This window comes from Gouania willdenowi, chromosome 22 (genome assembly GCF_900634775.1).
Source record: "Gouania willdenowi chromosome 22, fGouWil2.1, whole genome shotgun sequence".
NCBI lineage: Eukaryota > Metazoa > Chordata > Actinopteri > Blenniiformes > Gobiesocidae > Gouania > Gouania willdenowi.
The window spans coordinates 21121358-21139076 of NC_041065.1; the positions used below are offsets into that span (position 1 = coordinate 21121358).

The 17719-nt window shown below is 29.5% G+C and overlaps 1 long non-coding RNA gene and 5 other non-coding genes across 6 annotated transcripts; 2 read left to right on the forward strand and 4 right to left on the reverse strand.

Moving 5' to 3' along the window:
* The first annotated feature begins 63 nt into the window (after window positions 1–63).
* Window positions 64–146, forward strand: trnal-cag (transfer RNA leucine (anticodon CAG)). The gene has a single exon. It is a non-coding gene; the product is annotated as a tRNA-Leu (tRNA).
* Window positions 147–2980: 2834 nt separating this feature from the next.
* On the forward strand, window positions 2981–16406 carry LOC114456866 (uncharacterized). The gene is made up of 4 exons (XR_003672895.1): window positions 2981–3134; window positions 6817–6977; window positions 12253–12413; window positions 16274–16406. It is a non-coding gene; the product is annotated as an uncharacterized LOC114456866 (long non-coding RNA).
* trnal-cag (transfer RNA leucine (anticodon CAG)) lies at window positions 2996–3078 on the reverse strand. Its single transcript has one exon. It is a non-coding gene; the product is annotated as a tRNA-Leu (tRNA).
* trnal-cag (transfer RNA leucine (anticodon CAG)) lies at window positions 6839–6921 on the reverse strand. Its single transcript has one exon. It is a non-coding gene; the product is annotated as a tRNA-Leu (tRNA).
* On the reverse strand, window positions 12275–12357 carry trnal-cag (transfer RNA leucine (anticodon CAG)). The gene has a single exon. It is a non-coding gene; the product is annotated as a tRNA-Leu (tRNA).
* On the reverse strand, window positions 16284–16367 carry trnal-cag (transfer RNA leucine (anticodon CAG)). Its single transcript has one exon. It is a non-coding gene; the product is annotated as a tRNA-Leu (tRNA).
* Window positions 16407–17719: the final 1313 nt, after the last annotated feature.

Genomic DNA, 17719 nt, shown 5'->3' on the forward strand with positions numbered 1-17719 from the left:
ATAAATCAGTGGTAAAAGTTTTAACTGAAGATTCATAAGGAAGAGTAGGTAATACTATTTCACGTCAGGATGGCCGAGCGGTCTAAGGCGCTGCGTTCAGGTCGCAGTCTCCCCTGGAGGCGTGGGTTCGAATCCCACTTCTGACAATAAATTTTTTTCCTTCTCATTTTCTCATTGGGAAGTTGCAATGTATATGATATGTTTTACAGAATTTCCAGCTTAACAACTGATCACTTTCAGAATCTACAAAGTATTTTGATAAGACTGAATCAGAGATCGCTTTATGAAATACTGGAGTACTGTACTGCATAATGGTAAATACCACATATATATATAATTTTAATTCTAAAATAATACGTGGGCTACGGAAGATGATTAAGGCCAATTTTGATGGAGAAAATAATTTTAATAGTTATTTAATTTTTTTTCTTGATCTGCCCAAAATTATTTTCTCCATCAAAACTGAACCTAATCCTCTTCCGTAGTGGGCCAATATTGAATATTTCTGCCATTGTTTGGGCCTGTTTTTGATCAACGTGTGCCACCTGCTAGCAATATGGGTGTATTGCACGCACCAAGATACGCTGCAGAGATAAACAGGTACCCAACCTAGGATTTGCTCATTTATATTTTAAGAATTGTAGCAAAAATATAAGTTTTTCTTTGTTTGTTAGTTTTTGAATTCATTAAAAAAAGAAAGAAGAAGAAGACAAAAAAAAACAACTTCCACGTCCGTACTGTATTTGCAGATCCGTCACGTGAGGTGTTTTACAAGTCAGGATGGCCGAGCGGTCTAAGGCGCTACGTTCAGGTCGCAGTCTCCCCTGGAGGCGTGGGTTCGAATCCCACTTCAATAAGCTGTTTCTATATAGAGCACTAAATAGGTAAGTAAATAATTAACGAAAATGTCTTGAAATTCGAAAAAATATGCAGAAAAGGCGTTGAAATGGGACTAATGTAGCGAAAATACATACAAGCATAAATATGGCAAATAAAGTGATGCAATTAGGTTGAAATGCAGAATGTTTGGTGCAGTTTCAGAGAACGAGTAAAATATGCATAAATTGCTAGTGAAGCGAAATGTGTCACTTGTAAACCTTAAAGTTTTTAAATTCCATTTTCCAAATTTATTTTTATTTTTAAATCCGTTTTCCCATTTTTTTATTTTTTTTAAATCCGTTTTACCAATCAAATTTTTTTTCCCAATGGGGAAAACAGAAATTCGGAAAACAGATTTAAATAAAATTATGTTTACCTTCGATTTTGGTGTTCGTAATTTTGTTTGCCTTTGTTATGACTTACTGTAAGCCTTACTGAAAAAAAACACAAACTAAAAAAAAGTTTTTATTTTTATGCCTTAAAAAAAGGTTTTATTTTATGCCTTAAAAAAAGTTTTTATTTTTATGCCATACAATAGCCTTACCACAAAAAAAAAGTTTTTCAAAATGTTTCTATTTTCATTGCCTTACTATATATAGCCTTACCTAAAGAAAACAAAATCTAAAAAAACTTACCTCAAAAAAAAAAGTTTCTATTTTTGTGGCCTATCTCGAACCTACCTCCGATTTTTTAGTGTTCGTAATATTTTTGCCATTTTTCTGACTTACTATTGCCTTACCAAAAAAATCTAAATGTTTCTTTATTCATGCCTTACTCTAGCCTTACCTCAAAAATAAAAAAAATAAAAATAGATGAAAATGTTTTTATTTTCATGCTTTATTTTACCCTGACCTCTGATTTTTGCTATTTGTAATATTTTTGCCATTTTCATGCCTTACTATAAGGCGTTAAAATAGAAAAAAAATTTATTATTTTTTTCTGAGATAAGGCTATCATAAGACTGTAAAAACTAGTTCAAATATGGTGAGAACAATATAAACTGGGCAGAAGAAATGCAGTTAGGCATTAAAAATGTGAAAAACACCAAAATTCGGAGGTATGGCTATGTAAGGCACTCAAATTGAAAAATAATTTTTTTTTTTTTTTTTTTTTCTGAGATAAGGCTATCATATAACCCTAAAAACTAGTTCAAATATGATGAGCACACAAAAACTTGGATAAAAATACAGTAAGGCATGAAAAATTAGAAATTGTGAAAAACACCCAAATTTCAGAAAATAAGGCATAAAAATTGAATTTTTTTTTTTTTTTTTTTTTCTGAGATAAAGTGATCATAAGACCCTAAATGCTAGTTCAAATATGATGAGCACACTTAAACTTGAATAAAAATGCAGTTAGGCATGAAAAATGAGAAAATGTGAAAAACACCCAAATTTCAGAGGTAAGGCATAAAAATGGAAAACATTTACATTTTTTTTTTTCTGAGATAAAGCTAACATAAGACTCCTAAAACTAGTTCAAATATGATGAGATCACTTAAACTTGGATAAAATGCAGTTTGGCTTGAAAAATTACAAAATGTGGAAAAACACCCAAATTTCAGAGGTAAGGCATAAAAATTGAAAATATTTCGATTTTTTTTTTCTGAGAGATAAGGCTATCATAAGACCTTAAATGCTAGTTCAAATATGTTGAGCACACTTAAACTTGGATAAAAATGCAGTTTGGCATGAAAAATTACAAATTGTGAAAAACACCCAAATTTCAGAAATAAGGCGTAAAAATTGAAAATATTTTGATTTCTTTTTTCTGAGATTAGGCTATCATAAGACCCTAAATACTATTTTAAATATGAGCATGAGAAGGCTAGGATAAAAATACAGTAAGCCATGAAAAATTACAAAATGCGAAAAACACCCAAATTTCAGGCAAGGCATAAAAATTGAAAATATTTCGATTTTTTTTTTTTTTCGAGTTAAGGCTACCATAAGACCCTAAAAACTAGTTCAAATATGATGAGCACATCTAAATTTGGATATTTATGCTTGTATGTATTTTTGCTACATTAATCCCATTTCTGCATATTTTTTGACTTTCAAGATATTTTCGATAATTATTTACTTACCTTTTTAGTGCTCTATATAGAAAATGTTTATGTCAGAAGTGGGATTCGAACCCACGCCTCCAGGGGAGACTGCGACCTGAACGCAGCGCCTTAGACCGCTCGGCCATCCTGACACGGAAAGCTGTGAGCATACCCCAAGAGCGGAATCTGCCCCCACAGTACGGAAAAGGTAATGCTAATTTGTAAAGAATTATTAATTTATTGTTAATTAAAAATGTATGACAGTATTTTTTTAAAAAAAGAATCATATTCCATCATCCTGTATTGTATGAATAACTGTGTATTCTTCATTAATGAACAAAATATTTGAACTAGAAGTAAGGCTATAGTAAGGCATAAAAATTAATTAATTAATTTTTTTTTTTTTCTGAGATAAGGCTATCATAAGACCCTAAAGACTAGTTCAAATATGTTGAGCACACTTAAACTTGGATAAAAATATCATAAGGCATGAAAAAATAGAAATTGTGAAAAACACCCAAATTTCAGAAGTAAGGCTACAGTAAGGCATAAAAATTGATTTTTTTTTTTTTTTTTTCTGAGGTAAGGTGATCATAAGACCTTAAAAACTAGTTCAGATATGATGAGCACACCTAAACTTGGATAAAAATGCAGTTCGGCATGAAATATGAGAAAATGTGAAAAACACCCAAATTTCAGAGGTAAGGCATAAAATTTGAAAATATTTCGATTTTTTTTTTCTGAGATAAGGCTATCATAAGACCCTAAATGCTAGTTCAAACATGTTGAGCACACTTAAATTTGGATAAAAATACAGTTTGGCATGAAAAATTACAAAATGTGAAAAACACCCAAATTTCAGAAATAAGGCTATAGTAAGGCATAAAAATAGATTTGTTTTTTTTTTTTTTCTGAGATAAGGCTATCATAAGACCCAAAAACTAGTTCAATAATGATGAGCACACCTAAACTTGGATGAAAATACAGTAAGGCATGAAAAATTAGAATAGGTGAAAAACACCCCAATTTCAGAAATAAGGCTATAGTAAGGCATAAAATTTGATTTTTTTTTTTTTTTTTTTCTGAGGTAAGGTGATCATAAGACCTTAAAAACTAGTTCAGATATGATGAGCACAACTAAACTTGGATAAAAATGCAGTTAGGCATGAAATATGAGAAAATGTGAAAAACACCCAAATTTCAGAGGTAAGGCTATAGTAAGGCATAAAATTTGAAAATATTTCGATTTTTTTTTCTGAGATAAGGCTATCATAAGACCCTAAATGCTAGTTCAACATGTTGAGCACACTTAAATTTGGATAAAAATACAGTTTGGCATGAAAAATTACAAAATGTGAAAAACACCCAAATTTCAGAAATAAGGCTATAATAAGGCATAAAAATAGATTTTTTTTTTTTTTTTTTTTCTGAGATAAGGTGATCATAAGACCCAAAAACTAGTTCAATAATGATGAGCACACCTAAACTTGGATAAAAATACAGTAAGGCATGAAAAATTAGAATAGGTGAAAAACACCCCAATTTCAGAAATAAGGCTATAGTAAGGCATAAAAATTTAATTTTTTTTTTTTTTTTTTTTCTGAGATAAAGTGATCATAAGACCCTAAAAACTAGTTCAAATATGATGAGCACACCCTAAACTTGGATAAAAATGCAGTTCGGCATTGAAAATATGAGAAAATGTGAAAAACACCCAATTTCAGAGGTAAGGCTATAGTAAGGCATAAATTTGAAAATATTTCGATTTTTTTTTGCTGAGATAAGGCCATCATAAGACCCTAAATACTAGTTCAAATATGTTGAGCACACTTAAACTTGGATAAAATGCAGTTTGGCATGAAAATTACAAAATGTGAAAAACACCCAAATTTCAGAGGTAAGGCCAAAAATTGAAAATATTTCGATTTTTTTTTTCTGAGATAAGGCTATCATAAGACCCTAAATGCTAGTTCAAATATGTTGAGCACACTTAAACTTGGATAAAATACAGTAAGGCATGAAAAAATTAGAAAATGTGAAAACCACCCCCAATTTCAGAAATAAGGCTATAGTAAGGCATAAAAATAGAATTTTTTTTTTTTTTTTTTTTTTTTTTTCTGAGATAAGGTGATCATAAGACCCTAAAAAACTAGTTCAAATATGATGAGCACACTTAACTTGGATAAAAATGCAGTTTGGCTTGAAAAATTACAAAATGTGAAAAACACCCAAATTTCAGAGGTAAGGCTATAGTATGGCATAAAAATTGAAAATATTTCGATTTTTTTTTTTCTGAGATAAGGCTATCATAAGACCCTAAATGCTAGTTCAATATGTTGAGCACACTTAAACTTGGATAAAAATGCAGTTTGGCATGAAAAATTACAAAATGTGAAAAACACCCAAATTTCAGAGGTAAGGCTTAAGTAAGAGGCATAAAAAATTGAAATATTTCGATTTTTTTTTTTCTGAGATAAGGCTATCATAAGACCCAAAAACTAGTTCAATAATGATGAGCACACTTAACTTGGATAAAAAATGCAGTTTTGGCTTGAAAAATTACAAAATGTGAAAAACACCCAAATTTCAGAGGTAAGGCCTATAGTATGGCATAAAAAATTGAAAATATTTCGATTTTTTTTTTCTGAGATAAGGCAATCATAAGACCCTAAAAACTAGTTCAAATATGATGAGCACACTTAAACTTGGATAAAAATGCAGTTAGGCATGAAAAATGAGAAATTGTGTAAAACACCCAAATTTCAGAAATAAGGCTATAGTAAGGCATAAAAATAGATTTTTTTTTTTTAATTCTGAGATAAGGCTATCATAAGACCCTAAAAACTAGTTCAAATATTTTGAGCACACCTAAACTTGGATAAAAATACAGTAAGGCATGAAAAATTAGAAAATGTGAAAAACACCCAAATTTCAGAAGTAAGGCTATAGTAAGGCATAAAATTTTTTTTTTTTTTTTTTTTTTTTTTTTTTCTGAGATAAGGCGATCATAAGACCCTAAAAACTAGTAAGGCATAAAAATTGAATTTTTTTTTTTTTTTTTTTTGAGATAAGGTGATCATAAGACCCTAAAAACTAGTTCAAATATGATGAGCACACTTAAACTTGGATAAAAATGCAGTTAGGCATGAAAAATTACAAAATGTGAAAAACACCCAAATTTCAGAGGTAAGGCATAAAATTTGAAAATATTTCGATTTTTTTTTTCTGAGATAAGGCTATCATAAGACCCTAAATGCTAGTTCAAATATGTTGAGCACACTTAAACTTGGATAAAAATGCAGTTTGGCATGAAAAATTACAAATTGTGAAAAACACCCCAAATTTCAGAAATAAGGCTATATAGTAAGGCATAAAAATTTTTTTTTTTTTTTTTTTTTTTTTTTGAGATAAGGCTATCATAAAACCCTAAATACTAGTTCAAATATGTTGAGCACACTTAGACTTGGATAAAAAAATAGTAAGGCATTAAAAATTAGAAATTGTGAAAAACACCCAAATTTCAGAGGTAAGGCATAAAAATTGAAAATATTTTGATTTCTTTTTTCTGAGATTAGGCTATCATAAGACCCTAAATACTATTTTAAATATGATGAGCATGAGAAGGCTAGGATAAAAATACAGTAAGCCATGAATAATTACAAAATGCGAAAAACACCCAAATTTCAGGCAAGGCATAAAAATTGAAAATATTTCGATTTTTTTTTTTTCGAGTTAAGGCTACCATAAGACCCTAAAAACTAGTTCAAATATGATGAGCACATCTAAATTTGGATATTTATGCTTGTATGTATTTTTGCTACATTAATCCCATTTCTGCATATTTTTTGACTTTCAAGATATTTTCGATAATTATTTACTTACCTTTTTAGTGCTCTATATAGAAAATGTATATGTCAGAAGTGGGATTCGAACCCACGCCTCCAGGGGAGACTGCGACCTGAACGCAGCGCCTTAGACCGCTCGGCCATCCTGACACGGAAAGCTGTGAGCATACCCCAAGAGTGGAATCTGCCCCCACAGTACGGAGAAGGTAATGCTAATTTGTAAAGAATTATTAATTTATTGTTAATTAAAAATGTATGACAGTATTTTTTTTTTAAAAAAAGAATCATATTCCATCATCCTGTATTGTATGAATAACTGTGTATTCTTCATTAATGAACAAAATATTTGAACTAGAAGTAAGGCTATAGTAAGGCATAAAAATTTAAAAAAAAATGATTTTTTTTTTCTGAGATAAGGCTATCATAAGACCCTAAAAACTAGTTCAAATATGATGAGCACACTTAAACTTGGATAAAAATATCATAAGGCATGAAAAATTAGAAATTGTGAAAAACACCCAAATTTCAGAAGTAAGGCTACAGTAAGGCATAAAAATTGATTTTTTTTTTTTTTTTTTTCTGAGGTAAGGTGATCATAAGACCTTAAAAACTAGTTCAGATATGATGAGCAACACCTAAACTTGGATAAAAATGCAGTTCGGCATGAAATATGAGAAATGTGAAAAACACCCAAATTTCAGAGGTAAGGCATAAAATTTGAAAATATTTTGATTTTTTTTTTCTGAGATAAAGGCTATCATAAGACCCTAAATGCTAGTTCAAACATGTTGAGCACACTTAAATTTGGATAAAATACAGTTTGGCATGAAAAATACAAAATGTGAAAAACACCCAATTTCAGAAATAAGGCTATAGTAAGGCATAAAACTAGATTTGTTTTTTTTTTTTTTTCTGAGATAAGGCTATCATAAGACCCAAAAACTAGTTCAATAATGATGAGCACACCTAAACTTGGATAAAAATACAGTAAGGCATGAAAAATTAGAATAGGTGAAAAACACCCCAATTTCAGAAATAAGGCTATAGTAAGGCATAAAATTTGATTTTTTTTTTTTTTTTCTGAGGTAAGGTGATCATAAGACCTTAAAAAACTAGTTCAAATATGATGAGCACACCTAACTTGGATAAAAATACAGTAAGGCATGAAAAATTAGAAATAGGTGAAAAAACACCCCAATTTCAGAAATAAGGCTATAGTAAGGCAATAAAATTTGATTTTTTTTTTTTTTTCTGAGGTAAGGTGATCATAAGACCTAAAAACTAGTTCAGATATGATGAGCACAACTAAACTTGGATCAAAATGCAGTTCGGCATGAAATATGAGAAAATGTGAAAAACACCCAAATTTCAGAGGTAAGGCTATAGTAAGGCATAAAATTTGAAAATATTTCGATTTTTTTTTCTGAGATAAGGCTATCATAAGACCCTAAATGCTAGTTCAAACATGTTGAGCACACTAAATTTGGATAAAAATACAGTTTGGCATGAAAAATTACAAAATGTGAAAACACCCAAATTTCAGAAATAAGGCTATAATAAGGCATAAAAAATAGATTTTTTTTTTTTTTTTTTTTTCTGAGATAAGGTGATCATAAGACCCAAAAACTAGTTCAATATGATGAGCACACCTAAACTTGGATAAAAATACAGTAAGGGCATGAAAAATTAGAATAGGTGAAAAACACCCCAATTTCAGAAATAAGGCTATAGTAAGGCATAAAAATTTAATTTTTTTTTTTTTTTTTTTTCTGAGATAAAGTGATCATAAGACCCTAAAAACTAGTTCAAATATGATGAGCACCCTAAACTTGGATAAAATGCAGTTCGGCATGAAATATGAGAAAATGGTGAAAAAACACCCAAATTTCAGAGGTAAGGCTATAGTAAGGGCATAAAATTTGAAAATATTTCGATTTTTTTTTGCTGAGATAAGGCCATCATAAGACCCTAAATACTAGTTCAAATATGTTGAGCCACACTTAAACTTGGATAAAAATGCAGTTTGGCATGAAAAATTACAAAATGTGAAAAACAACCCAAATTTCAGAGGTAAGGCAAAAAATTGAAAATATTTCGATTTTTTTTTTTCTGAGATAAGGCTAATCATAAGACCCTAAATGCTAGTGTCAAATATGTTGAGCACACTTAAACTTGGATAAAAATGCAGTTCGGCATGAAATATGAGAAAATTGAACAACACCCAAATTCAGAAATAAGGCTATAAGTAAGGCATAAAAATTTTTTTTTTTTTTTTTTTTTTTTCTGAGATAAGTCTATCATAAGACCCTAAATGCTAGTTCAATATGTTGGCACACTTAAAACCTGGATAAAATATCATAAGGCATGAAAAATTAGAAATTGTGAAAAAACACCCAAATTTCAGAAATAAGGCATAAAAATAGATTTTTTTTTTTTTTTTTCTGAGCTAAGGCTATCATAAGACCCTAAAAAGTAGTTCACATATTTTTGAGCACACCTAAATTTGGATAAAAATACAGTAAGGCATGAAAAATTAGAAAATGTGAAAAACACCCAAATTTCAGAGGTAAGGCTATAGTAAGGCATAAATTTGAAAATATTTCGATTTTTTTTCTGAGATTAGGCTATCATAAGACCCTAAATACTATTTTAAATATGATGAGCATGAGAAGGGCTTGGAATAAAATACAGTAAGGCATGAAAAATTAGAAGAATGTGAAAAAACACCCCAATTCAGAAATAGGCTATAGTAAGGCATAAAAAAATTTATTTTTATTTTTTTATTTTCTGAGATAAGGTGATCATAAGACCCCTAAAAACTAGTTCAAATATGATGAGCACACTTAAACTTGGATAAAAATGCAGTTTGGCTTGAAAAATTACAAATGTGAAAAACACCCAAATTTCAGAGGTAAGGCATAAAAGTTTGAAATTTTCGATTTTTTTTTTCTGAGATAAGGCTATCATAAGACCTTAAATGCTAGTTTCAAATATGTTGAGCACACTTAAACTTGGATAAAAATGCAGTTTGGCATGGAAATATGAGAAAATGTGAAAAACACCCAAATTTCAGAGGTAAGGCAAAAAAATTGAAAATATTTCGATTTCTTTTTTTTCTGAGATAAGGCTATCATAAGACCTTAAATGCTAGTTCAAATATGTTGAGCACACTTAAACTTGGATAAAAATACAGTTTGGAATGAAAAATTACAAAATGTGAAAAAAAACACCCAAATTTCAGAGGTAAGGCATAAAAATTGAAAATATTTCGATTTTTTTTTTCTGAGATAAGGCTATCATAAGACCCTAAATGCTAGTTCAAATATGTTGAGGCACACTTAAACTTGGATAAAAAATACAGTAAGGCATGAAAAATTAGAAAATGTGAAAAACACCCCAATTTCAGAAATAAGGCTATAGTAAGGGGCATAAAAAAATTTATTTTTTATTTTTTTTATTTTCTGAGATAAGGTGATCATAAGACCCTAAAAACTAGTTCAAATATGATGAGGCACACTTAAACTTGGATAAAAAATGCAGTTTGGCTGAAAAATTACAAAATGTGAAAAACACCCAAATTTCAGAGGTAAGGGCATAAAATTTGAAAATATTTCGATTTTTTTTTTCTGAGATAAGGCTATCATAAGACCTTACATGCTAGTTCAAATATGTTGAGCACACTTAAACTTGGATAAAAATGCAGTTGGCATGAAATATGAGAAAATGTGAAAAACAACCCCAAATTTCAGAGGTAAGGCTATAGTAAGGCATAAATTTGAAAATATTCGATTTTTTTTTGCTGAGATAAGGCCATCATAAGACCCTAAATACTAGTTCAAATATGTTGAGCACACTTAAACTTGGATAAAATGCAGTTTGGCATGAAAAATTTCAAAATGTGAAAAACACCCAAATTTCAGAGGTAGGCAAAAAAATTGAAAAATATTTCGATTTTTTTTTTTCTGAGATAAGGCTATCATAAGACCTTAAATGCTAGTTCAAATATGTTGAGCACACTTAAACTTGGATAAAAATGCAGTTCGGCATGAAATGTGAGAAAATGTGAAAAACACCCAAATTTCAGAAATAAGGCTATAAGTAAGGCATAAAAATTTTTTTTTTTTTTTTTTTTTTTTCTGAGATAAGTCTATCATAAGACCCTAAATGCTTGTTCATATATGTTGAGCACACTTAAAACGTGGATAAAAATATCATAAGGCATGAAAAAATTAGAAATTGTGAAAAACACCCAAATTTCAGAAATAAGGCATAAAAATAGATTTTTTTTTTTTTTTTTTTCTGAGCTAAGGCTATCATAAGACCCTAAAAAGTAGTTCAAATATTTTGAGCACACCTAAATTTGGATAAAAATACAGTAAGGCATGAAAAATTAGAAAATATGAAAAACACCCAAATTTCAGAGGTAAGGCTATAGGTAAGGCATAAAATTTGAAAATATTTCGATTTTTTTTTCTGAGATTAGGCTATCATAAGACCCTAAATACTATTTTAAATATGATGAGCATGAGAAGGCTTGGATAAAAATACAGTAAGGCATGAAAAATTACAAAATGCGAAAAACACCCAAATTTCAGGCAAGGCATAAAAATTGAAAATATTTCGATTTTTTTTTTTTTCGAGTTAAGGCTACCATAAGACCCTAAAAACTAGTTCAAATATGTTGAGCACACTTAAACTTGGATAAAAATGCAGTTCGGCATGAAATATGAGAAAATGTGAAAAACACCCAAATTTCAGAAATAAGGCTATAAGTAAGGCATAAAAATTTTTTTTTTTTTTTTTTTTTTTTTCTGAGATAAGTCTATCATAAGACCCTAAATGCTAGTTCAAATATGTTGAGCACACTTAAACTTGGATAAAAATATCATAAGGCATGAAAAATTAGAAATTGTGAAAAACACCCAAATTTCAGAAATAAGGCTATAGTAAGGCATAAAAATAGATTTTTTTTTTTTTTTTTTTCTGAGCTAAGGCTATCATAAGACCCTAAAAAGTAGTTCAAATATTTTGAGCACACTTAAACTTGGATAAAAATATCATAAGGCATGAAAAATTAGAAATTGTGAAAAACACCCAAATTTCAGAGGTAAGGCTATAGTAAGGCATAAAATTTGAAAATATTTCGATTTTTTTTTCTGAGATTAGGCTATCATAAGACCCTAAATACTATTTTAAATATGATGAGCATGAGAAGGCTTGGATAAAAATACAGTAAGGCATGAAAAATTACAAAATGCGAAAAACACCCAAATTTCAGGCAAGGCATAAAAATTGAAAATATTTCGATTTTTTTTTTTTCGAGTTAAGGCTACCATAAGACCCTAAAAACTAGTTCAAATATGATGAGCACATCTAAATTTGGATTGTTATGCTAGTATGTATTTTTGCTACATTAATCCCATTTCTGCATATTTTTTGACTTTCAAGATATTTTCGATAATTATTTACTTACCTTTTTAGTGCTCTATATAGAAAATGTATATGTCAGAAGTGGGATTTGAACCCACGCCTCCAGGGGAGACTGCGACCTGAATGCAGCGCCTTAGACTGCTCGGCCATCCTGACACAGAAAGCTGCGAGCATACCCCAAGAGCGGAATCTGCCCCCACAGTACGGAGAAGGTAATGCTAATTTGATAAAGAATTATTAATTTATTGTTAATTAAAAATGTATGACAGTATTTTTTTTTTAAAAAAAGAATCATATTCCATCATCCTGTATTGTATGATAACTGTGTATTCTTCATTAATGAACAAAATATTTGAACTAGAAGTAAGGCTATTGTAAGGCATACAAATTAATTAATTAATTTTTTTTTTTTTTCTGAGATAAGGCTATCATAAGACCCTAAAAACTAGTTCAATTATGTTGAGCACACTTAAACTTGGATAAAATATCATAAGGCATGAAAAATTAGAAATTGTGAAAAACACCCAAATTTCAGAAGTAAGGCTACAGTAAGGCATAAAAATAGATTTGTTTTTTGTTTTTTTTTCTGAGATAAGGCTATCATAAGACCCAAAAACTAGTTCAATAATGATGAGCACACCTAAACTTGGATAAAAATACAGTAAGGCATGAAAAATTAGAATAGGTGAAAAACACCCCAATTTCAGGCATAAAAGGCATAAAAATTGAATTTTTTTTTTTTTTTTTTTTCTGAGAATAAAGTGATCATAAGACCCTAAAAACAGTTCAAATATGAGGAGCACACCTAAAACTTGGATAAAAATGCAGTAAGGCATGAAAAATTACAAAATGTGGAAAATACCACCCAAATTCAGAAGTAGGCTATAGTAAGGCATAAAATTGAATTTTTTTTTTTTTTTTTTCTGAGCTAAGGCTATCATAATAGACCCTAAAAAGTAGTTCAAATATTTTGAGCCACCTAAATTGGATAAAAAATACAGTAAGGCATGAAAAATTAGAAAATGTGAAAACACCCAATTTCAGAGGTTAAGGCATAAAATTTGAAAATATGTCGATTTTTTTTTCTGAGATTAGGCTATCATAAGACCCTAAATACTATTTTAAAATATGATGAGCATGAGAAGGGCTTGGATAAAAATACAGTAAGGCATGAAAAATTACAAAATGCGAAAAACACCCAAATTTCAGGCAAGGCATAAAAAATTGAAAATATTCGATTTTTTTTTTTTCGAGTTAAGGCTACCATAAGACCCCTAAAAACTAGTTTCAATATGATGAGCACATCTAAATTTGGATATTTATGCTAGTATGTATTTTTGCTAACATTAAATCCCATTTCTGCATATTTTTTGACTTTCAAGATATTTTCGATAATTATTTACTTACCTTTTTAGTGCTCTATATAGAAAAATGTATATGTCAGAAGTGGGATTCGAACCCCACGCCTCCATGGGAGACTGCGACCTGAACGCAGCGCCTTAGACCGCTCGGCCATCCTGGACACAGAAAGCTGCGAGCATACCCCAAGAGCGGAATCTGCCCCCACAGTACGGAGAAGGTAATGCTAATTTGATAAAGAATTATTAATTTATTGTTAATTAAAAATGTATGACAGTATTTTTTTAAAAAAAAGAATCATATTCCATCATCCCTGTATTGTATGAATAACTGTGTATTCCTTCATTAATGAACAAAATATTTGAACTAGAAAGTAAGGCTATTGTAAGGCATAAAAATTAATTAATTAATTTTTTTTTTTTTCTGAGATAAGGCTATCATAAGACCCTAAAACTAGTTCAATTATGTTGAGCACACTTAAACTTGGATAAAAATATCATAAGGCATGAAAAATTAGAAATTGTGAAAAACACCCAAATTTCAGAAGTAAGGCTACAGTAAGGCATAAAAATAGATTTGTTTTTTGTTTTTTTTTCTGAGATAAGGCTATCATAAGACCCAAAAACTAGTTCAGATATGATGAGCACACCTAAACTTGGATAAAAATACAGTAAGGCATGAAAAATTAGAATAGGTGAAAAACACCCCAATTTCAGAAATAAGGCTATAGTAAGGCATAAAAATTGAATTTTTTTTTTTTTTTTTTCTGAGATAAAGTGATCATAAGACCCTAAAAACTAGTTCAAATATGATGAGCACACCTAAACTTGGATAAAAATACAGTAAGGCATGAAAAATTAGAATAGGTGAAAAACACCCCAATTTCAGAAATAAGGCTATAGTAAGGCATAAAAATTGAATTTTTTTTTTTTTTTTTTTCTGAGATAAAGTGATCATAAGACCCTAAAAACTAGTTCAAATATGATGAGCACACCTAAACTTGGATAAAAATGCAGTAAGGCATGAAAAATTACAAAATGTGAAAAACACCCAAATTTCAGAAGTAAGGCTATAGTAAGGCATAAAAATTGAATTTTTTTTTTTTTTTTTTCTGAGATAAGGTGATCATAAGACCCTAAAAACTAGTTCAAATATGATGAGCACACTTAAACTTGGATAAAAAAGCAGTTTGGCTTGAAAAATTACAAAATGTGAAAAACACCCAAATTTCAGAGGTAAGGCATAAAAATTGAAAATATTTCGATTTTTTTTTTCTGAGATAAGATGATCATAAGACCCTAAAAACTAGTTCAAATATGTTGAGCACACTTAAACTTGGATAAAAATGCAGTTCGGCATGAAATATGAGAAAATGTGAAAAACACCCAAATTTCAGAAATAAGGCTATAAGTAAGGCATAAAAAATTTTTTTTTTTTTTTTTTTTTTTTCTGAGATAAGTCTATCATAAGACCCTAAATGCTAGTTCAAATATGTTGAGCACACTTAAACTTGGATAAAAATATCATAAGGCATGAAAAATTAGAAATTGTGAAAAACACCCAAATTTCAGAAATAAGGCTATAGTAAGGCATAAAAATTGAAATATTTTTTTTTTTTTTTTCTGAGCTAAGGCTATCATAAGACCCTAAAAAGTAGTTCAAATATTTTGAGCACACCTAAATTTGGATAAAAATACAGTAAGGCATGAAAAATTAGAAAATGTGAAAAACACCCAAATTTCAGAAATAAGGCTATAGTAAGGCATAAAATTTTTTTTTTTTTTTTTTTTTTTTTTTTTTCTGAGATAAGGTGATCATAAGACCCTAAAAACTAGTAAGGCATAAAAATTGAATTTTTTTTTTTTTTTTTTTTTCTGAGATAAGGCTATCATAAGACCCTAAAAACTAGTTCAAATATGATGAGCACACTTAAACTTGAATAAAAATGCAGTTAGGCTTGAAAAATGAGAAAATGTGAAAAACACCCAAATTTCAGAAGTAAGGCATAAAAATTTAAAAAAAAATTATTTTTTTTTTCTGAGATAAGGCTATCATAAGACCCTAAAAACTAGTTCAAATATGTTGAGCACACTTAAACTTGGATAAAAATGCAGTTTGGCATGAAAAATTACAAATTGTGAAAAACACCCAAATTTCAGAAGTAAGGCTATATAGTAAGGCATAAAAATTTTTTTTTTTTTTTTTTTTTTTTTTTCTGAGATAAGGCTATCATAAGACCCTAAATACTAGTTCAAATATGTGAGCACACTTAGACTTGGATAAAAATATAGTAAGGCAATTAAAAATTAGAAATTGTGAAAACACCCAAATTTCAGAGGTAAGGCTAAAAAATTGAAAATATTTTGATTTCTTTTTTCTGAGATTAGGCTATCATAAGACCCTAAATACTATTTAAATATGATGAGCATGAGAAGGCTAGGATAAAAATACAGTAAGCCATGAATAATTACAAAATGCGAAAAACACCCAAATTTCAGGCAAGGCATAAAAATTGAAAATATTCGATTTTTTTTTTTTTTTCGAGTTAAGGCTACCATAAGACCCTAAAAACTAGTTCAAATATGATGAGCACATCTAAATTTGGATATTTATGCTTGTATGTATTTTTGCTACATTAATCCCATTTCTGCATATTTTTGACTTTCAGATATTTTCGATAATTATTTACTTACCTTTTTAGTGCTCTATATAGAAAATGTATATGTCAGAAGTGGGATTCGAACCCACGCCTCCAGGGGAGACTGCGACCTGAACGCAGCGCCTTAGACCGCTCGGGCCATCCTGACACGGAAAGCTGTGAGCATACCCCAAGAGTGGAATCTGCCCCCACAGTACGGAGAAGGTAATGCTAATTTGTAAAGAATTATTAATTTATTGTTAATTAAAAATGTATGACAGTATTTTTTTTTTAAAAAAAGAATCATATTCCATCATCCTGTATTGTATGAATAACTGTGTATTCTTCATTAATGAACAAAATATTTAAACTAGAAGTAAGGCTATAGTAAGGCATAAAAATTAATTAATTTATTTATTTTTTTTTTCTGAGATAAGGCTATCATAAGACCCTAAAAGACTAGTTCAATTATGTTGAGCACACTTAAACTTGGATAAAAATATCATAAGGCATGAAAAATTAGAAATTGTGAAAAACACCCAAATTTCAGAAGTAAGGCTACAGTAAGGCATAAAAATTGATTTTTTTTTTTTTTTTTTTCTGAGGTAAGGTGATCATAAGACCTTAAAAACTAGTTCAGATATGATGAGCACAACTAAACTTGGATAAAAATGCAGTTCGGCATGAAATATGAGAAAATGTGAAAAAACACCCAAATTTCAGAGGTAGGCATAAAATTTGAAATATTTGATTTTTTTTTTCTGAGATAAGGCTATCATAAGACCCTAAATGCTAGTTCAAACATGTTGAGCACACTTAAATTTGGATAAAAATACAGTTTGGCATGAAAAATTACAAAATGTGAAAAACACCCAAATTCAGAATAAGGGCTATAGTAAGGCATAAAACTAGATTGTTTTTTTTTTTTTTTCTGAGATAAGGCTATCATAAGACCAAAAACTAGTTCAATAATGATGAGCACACCTAAACTTGGATAAAAATACAGTAGGCATGAAAAATTAGAATAGGTGAAAAACACCCCAATTTCATAAATAAGGCTATAGTAAGGCATAAAATTTGATTTTTTTTTTTTTTTTTTTCTGAGGTAAGGTGATCATAAGACCTTAAAAAACTAGTTCAAATATGATGAGCACACCTAAACTTGGATAAAAATACAGTAAGGCATGAAAAATTAGAATAGGTGAAAAACACCCCAATTTCAGAAATAAGGCTATAGTAAGGCATAAAATTTGATTTTTTTTTTTTTTTCTGAGGTAAGGTGATCATAAGACCTTAAAAAAAACTAGTTCAGATATGATGAGCACAACTAAACTTGGATAAAAATGGCAGTTCGGCATGAAATATGAGAAAATGTGAAAAACACCCAAATTTCAGAGGTAAGCTATAGTAAGGCATAAAATTTGAAAATATTTCGATTTTTTTTCTGAGATAAGGCTATCATAAGACCCTAAATGCTAGTTCAAACATGTTGAGCACACTTAAATTTGGATAAAAATACAG